This window comes from Halyomorpha halys, unplaced genomic scaffold (assembly GCF_000696795.3).
Source record: "Halyomorpha halys isolate HHAL.00 unplaced genomic scaffold, Hhal_1.1 Scaffold68.1, whole genome shotgun sequence".
Lineage (NCBI taxonomy): Eukaryota > Metazoa > Arthropoda > Insecta > Hemiptera > Pentatomidae > Halyomorpha > Halyomorpha halys.
The window spans coordinates 19454-26486 of NW_027116161.1; the positions used below are offsets into that span (position 1 = coordinate 19454).

General features: G+C 30.4%; 1 protein-coding gene across 1 annotated transcript in view; it reads right to left on the reverse strand.

The window, feature by feature from the left end:
* The window catches only part of LOC106692738 (tubulointerstitial nephritis antigen-like), a gene marked incomplete at its 3' end in the record, with an annotated part of 85323 nt that overhangs the window by 18807 nt on the left and 59483 nt on the right, over window positions 1-7033 (reverse strand).

A 7033-nucleotide genomic window follows, 5' to 3' on the forward strand; every position in this document is an offset into this window, starting at 1 on the left:
TTAAAGTTGAAGCCCCGTAAAGCCCCATAAAGTGAGGCGAAACGTTAGCTCATTATAAATAGTTCGTTGCTATTTGAGTTACTTATTGACCGAACCCGCACAATATTCCATTAATTAATTATAAACGGTCATTTAACCATTTTCCATTATGTTTATATATACAGATTTGAGCTCACAACCGATCTAGCCCGAACCAGATATCACTCCTTCCATTATAAACTCCCTAACCACTCAAACCCCCTAGTTTCTAATCTTGCATCCTCTTCCATTCCTGACAATCCTCCGAGGCGCTTGAAAAGAAGATGGCCACGAGACCAGCTAATGTACAATGTCATTAGAGTGCTACCAATGGGTAGTTTCTCTACACGCCTGTAACACTCCAATTTAACTTAGATACACTGATAGCCGTCACATTGAATTCACCTGTGAACCGTGTTAATTGAAGTCATAGTAAAAAACCAACAGTGTAAAGAATTAACATGAAAAATCAATATTTTATGATAATCACAAATGTATACCAAAGACCGTTACCAATGGACTCCTGTAGGTTAATTTACACCAGCTGTTGTGAGGACATCAAGCGATTCTGAACGCCTAACCTTTTGTTTTAATGATCTAGTCCATAATCATCAACCATTTATATTTATAATTTTATTTTTCTATCTACTCATATTTATTGTGTTAATCTGGTTTTAGGCTTCTTAACTTATCTCTCGTCAATTACGCTTGTATTCATTATTGTAGTGACACCTTGTTTAATAACTTTGAGCTACATCCAATTTGAACTGACTAAACTCATTTTAACCTAGCTCCTATCACGTGGGATCACCGATTTCAATGAAACATATTTTAGTGATACAAGGCCGAGAAAAAAAATATTTTAAATTATTTTAGACATTTTGTTGTTCTATCGTATGTCGCCCGTGCTCTACACGTGTTTAATGTTAATAAAATCCATTGATTTGTTGTTCTTTTTTTTTGTATTGAAAAAAGAACAAAATATTGTCTATTGTATTATGAGCATAAGTATATTGTATTGTATTATACAACAAAACCAAATACAGCATATATTAAAGCAGACCAAAAAAAATTTGTTTATGAAAAATCAAGTTAGATTCATTTTTAGCCTCTCTTGAAACCTTTCAATGCGAATTTTCATAGAAATAAAAAATTAGAAAATTTTTAGCTTGATTTTTGGATGATATATATTTTTTCCAATGATCAAAATTGTGTTATCAAAATTCTACTCCGCTCTTTTAACCCATATGAATATATTTAGATTTTAAGTCCTTTTATGGGAGAAAAAGTTTCAAATAAAGAAAGTTTATGAACTAAAATACATTGTTTATGTAGATATAGTTATATATCATTTCGTGCAGATCACAGGGCCCTGTTTCATAATAAAGTACAAACTAATACTATTAGTCTTGTAGATTTATCTTAATTCAATTACACAGGCTTGTACAATAGTAACTTGTACTTTAGTATTTTTTAATTCTTGTAATATCACTAATAGTCATCACTATCATGTAAAAAATAAGTATTTGTATTATTATCACACTAGTTTCTACACTTGTACTATCAACTAATAGTATTAGCTTTCATTATGATAACTCTCCCAAGTTTCATGCAAATTGCTGGGCATCGTCGTGAAGTTATTGCGATTTTTGTGATTTAAAAAAAAAAAAAATGAAGGCCTAAAATTTTATTTTTTATAATATCCATTAGAAAAAGCATAAAACGATAATATAAAAAATGCTAATAATTATATGAAACATTCTTTTCTCGGTTCCTGGGTTGAATTGGCCTTCGGACACAATGGATAATATTTTTTGACTTTGTATCATAAAAATTTTTTTCAGTGAAATTCTGCCGCGACCCGCAAGAAGGAATGCCCGGGACGAATATTCGGATGGACTCGATTCAGCTCATTGGAGGGAGGGAAGGAAGGAAGAGGGAGTTTTACATAGAACAACAACTATTGAATTCCTCCAATTTTACATATCCATTACAAGTAATTGCAAGATAATACTCCTTAAATAAATATATAACACATCATAGTTTATTTATATATTTATTATTATTATTAGGTAGGGTTCTCGAGTGGTAAAAGGAGTGAATGATAATTTGATAGGGAGCCCTACCACGTGTGTTAGTTTTTCCAAAAAAAATAATAATACATAACCCCTCCGTATGTAAGAAGTGGCCACGAAAGGGGTTTTATAAAATTGTAAAATAATAAATAGAAATAGAAAGATTAAAGTATTTAGTAAAGTACAATAAAGTATTTTCTTTTTAGTTATACTTATTGCTGTATATTTAATTTAATTTTTTTTTTCATTTTAGTATAATTTTTCACCAATTTTTTTATCCCTACCTCATAGTTACTTTTCATTTCATGTCACCGTATTCTCTTATTCCAACAAAATTTTTAGTTGTTAATAACTTTGTAACTTAACTTTAAAGTTGAAGCCCCGTAAAGCCCCATAAAGTGAGGCGAAACGTTAGCTCATTATAAATAGTTCGTTGCTATTTGAGTTACTTATTGACCGAACCCGCACAATATTCCATTAATTAATTATAAACGGTCATTTAACCATTTTCCATTATGTTTATATATACAGATTTGAGCTCACAACCGATCTAGCCCGAACCAGATATCACTCCTTCCATTATAAACTCCCTAACCACTCCAACCCCCTAGTTTCTAATCTTGCATCCTCTTCCATTCCTGACAATCCTCCGAGGCGCTTGAAAAGAAGATGGCCACGAGACCAGCTAATGTACAATGTCATTAGAGTGCTACCAATGGGTAGTTTCTCTACACGCCTGTAACACTCCAATTTAACTTAGATCAGATTTACTAAATGTATTATAATGTACAGTTGTAAATAGCAATAAATAGATATTAAAAAAAAAAGTTCAAATATTTTTCTATTATTTATTTATTTTTCTATAGCTTTAATAAATATATCTTGTTTTCATCATTTAATGTTCTTATTAATAGTGGTAATTCTATTAGTCCATGAGATAATGACCCCTGAAATATAGTATTTCATATGCAAAAAGTGGCCACGAAAGGGGTTTTATAAAATTTTATAAAAAAAATTTGGCTGTTTAATTAAGAGCTATTGTGGAAAATCTTAAGCAGAGATCAATGAATGATTGTTTTTTTCTTATTAGACTGGTTGTTCGTAGCCCACATTTTAATATAAAATTAAACTTTTAAAGCGAATGAAATTATATTATCATGTATTGAGGAATTAATCAAACACATTTCGATGGGCTTCAAAAAATGTATAATTACCCGATCTCAGTATAAAATTTATAAAAACCTTGAATTGCAAAGTAAGAATGGCAGTATCATAAACCAGGCAGTGACCCGAGTATATAGGAATGGGAGATAAAGAATGCCTTATGCTTCACATTCCTGGGCTTCCCGACGCATTCCTTATAATCTTATAAAGATAATATGAAATAGATTCGTAATGGTTAATATGCAAGACGCTTGAACTATGGAAGTAATAATAATTAATAAAAAAAAAATTATAAAAGTAAATAAAAATAATTATTTTTGAGTAATTAAAAACGGTGTTCTTGATTTAGATGAAAATAGGCAAGCATGTATTAACCGTCTAAATATTATTTGGAATATGATTAATTTGAATATTAATAACTAACAATACAGGATTCGAAAATAAGGATAGCATAATTTTTTGGGGTTTTTCTATTGCTGCACAGGAAATATTCGACCTTTTTTTAGGATGATGAGTACCTACCTTTTCAGATATATTCTAAAGCCGGATCCATGAGTTTCCCACTTGAGTTAATTGTTGATTTCGAAGGTTAGGGAAATTCCTTAATTAATTAGAACAGAATGAGCATAAATATTTATTTGTTTGCAGCTCTAGAAACTACAGTTCTACAAACAAGTGGATGCAGCACAAACACCCTTTGATTTGTGTCCAAAAACTAACAATCGACGAGTTAGCAACAAACTCAGGCTACAAACTTGTACCAGCCAATCCAAATTACTAATCAACGCGCATATAGTTTGGCATATATGTAGTAGCACCTTGCCATATTTTTTTGCTTATACTTGAGTGTGAAACAGCAACATGTGTCCTTGGCCAGAGAGTCACCCCTTGTTCGGTATGATAATTTACCTAGCTAATAGTACAAGAGCCGGGAAAAAAAATGCAGTTATCTCCCCCCAATTTTTGATTACTTCAATAAAAACTATCTATAATCACTAGTCAAAATTGGTGAGTCTGCCAAGTATAGGTAGGGGGATTAAAAAATGGCGACTGTTTCAAAACCTTAAAAAAACATTGATTTTTCATTCGGTGCTCTATATCTTAAAAACTACCAACAGCACTAGAAAATCTAAGAAAACATTATTTAAAGAAGAGTAAATTTGCTGAAATATTGCCCCTAAAAGAGCTATTTACGTCTAATAGTTCTCGAGATATAGCTTAAAAAAGCAAAATTTCTTAAAAATCAACTGAAAGATTAGTATTTAGTTAATTTATTTTGAGAATCTATATCTCAGGAACTATGTGACGTTCAGAATTAACACTATTAACGCTCAAATTAAAGCTGGTTTAATGGACTATAAAGAAGTTTATGACCTTTACCTTCGTAGGAGTAGTAGTTTTAATGATATTTGCTAAAATAAATTGATTTATAGTTGTTCGGATAATAAATTTGATTTAGAAAAACTTTATTTCAGAAACCATTGGACGTACTGATGTCTGCCAGCGCTCAAATTAAAGCTAGTTAAATTTACTACAAAATAGTTAATTATGTTTATCTATGTAGGAGTAGTAGTTTTTATGATATTTGACAAAATAAACTCTTTATCTTTTCTTCATTATTTAATTTTTAAACTATTAATAAACTAATATATTCATATTTCTTTGCATTATTTAACTTTATTTTTATTTTATTTCCTTAACGATGTTATTTTACCTACTTATTCAATTACCTATGTATACTTTTTATTTTCCACTACATTCATCACTTCGTTTTATTAATTCCATTCGGTACAATTATTTACTTGATGTCATTCTGTTTATATTCTCTTTTTTATTTTCTGTATTCATTGGTTGTTATCTAGTTCTGTTCTTCGCCCTGATGAAGGCTAGAAATTCTGGCCGAAACGTTGGCACGATTAATTTAGTTACTTCTACTTATTTGTGTTTTACTTTGACTCCACTCCCCAACCATCTTCTCCTCGTAGAAGTCATCTACGGTCAACTATCTCTCATGATAATAAAAATATACCAGTTTTATGAAATTTGCATTCTGAGTTGTTGAATGCTAAATTGTTATAGAATCGATATTGAATGTAAAAAGAATGAATTTATGGAGTTATCCCATCAATTGAAAGGCTTATATGTAGGTCAAACTAATTTAGAAAATTAACTATCAAATAACTATGGTGACGTAATCATTTATCAAACTGAAGCCATAGCCCATGCACCCACAGTCAACCTCATATTAGAACTGCCTTTTTTTAAACGTATTTTTGCCATACTCGATTACCGTCCACGACATTCGATGTAAAATATTGTTTTTTTCTAAAATCTGTGGTTTTTCATATCTCTAGAGTACTATTATTATTTTCAAAAATGTGTTTTTTTACCACTAAAATATATTTTTCCTCTTACCTCCTTAAGTTAATTATCAAATCCTTTCATTGCTTATATTCGTCCATTTCTGATGACTAGTTAGAATGTAAAGTGGGTATTATTTTCACATAAACAAAATTAAAAATACTTTAGAGAGAGATTTATAAAAAAAAATCCGTATTTAAGCACTTTAAATTAATAAGAATGAAACCTTTGTGATATTAAAGATCTAATTTTAAACTAATACATCGAATTTAATTAATATCATTTGAGCAGTTTTTGAAAAAGATGAAAAAAATCTGAAAATTCGATTCCATTCTGAGTGAGTCATTTTTTTGGAAAACGTATCACAACCATGTCCAATTCTATATCCTATCGTAAATAGAAAATCCAAATTAAAACCAGAAACAGCTATTCTTATTTTTAAAACAATTCTCAGGTCACTGCTGGATGTATGACTGTGAAGTCTGTGGAGTGGCATCCTTTACGAAAAGGAAAAAATCATAATCTTTTCAAAATAAAGTCCTAAGAATTGCTGTGGATGCTCCTTGGTTTGTAAGAAACAGCCAATTTCATCGGAAATTACAAATGGAGGATTACATAAAAAAAACGATTCATGAAGTTCCACTTTCAGTTAGAGACAGTTAAAGGAGCGGTGACATTCAACTTGGGAACCCAACCACAACCCGAAGACTGAAGCCCAGGCTGCTGCAGGACATTCTGTTATAAGTTCTTTATTTATCAGTTCTGTTATTGTCAGTCTAAAATTTTATTTTATCTTAACTTTTTTTTTTCCATTAGAAGTCAATTATTTATTTTGTTAAGTTCATAAATGTCATTGTTGTTTTCGTTACTAACTTTACTTAATTATTAAGAATCATTATTGTAATCGACTTATTTTATCTTTTTTTTTTATTTATAACATTGTATACAGTTAGGGGTGTCTTTTGTATGAGACTATATCCCCCCATTAATCAATTGTTAATTAAAAAAAAAATGTGCCTCTTAAATGAATCATGTAAGGCACACCAGGCCGATCTGGTATTAAATAAATAAATAAAATACCCATGTTATATATCCGCCTTAAATTTGTAATTAAAATTTCGTACTACTTTTCTTTTTTTGAGTTAGGCTGACCATATACACACATACTATCTGGCAAAACTCAAAAGGGACTTCAAAATGTGTATTTCCGTCGAAAACACGAACTCGAAATTTTTAACGATCACAATAGTTTCCCTTACTATATATTTGATATTTAGGTATGTGAAAGTAAAAAAAAGGGACAAAATATATTTTTTAAATTCAGGGTGGTGGGGACGCCACCAACTGAACACTAACACGTAGTAAAATAGAGCAGTGGGACCCCACCAACTGAACACTAACACGTAGTAAAATAG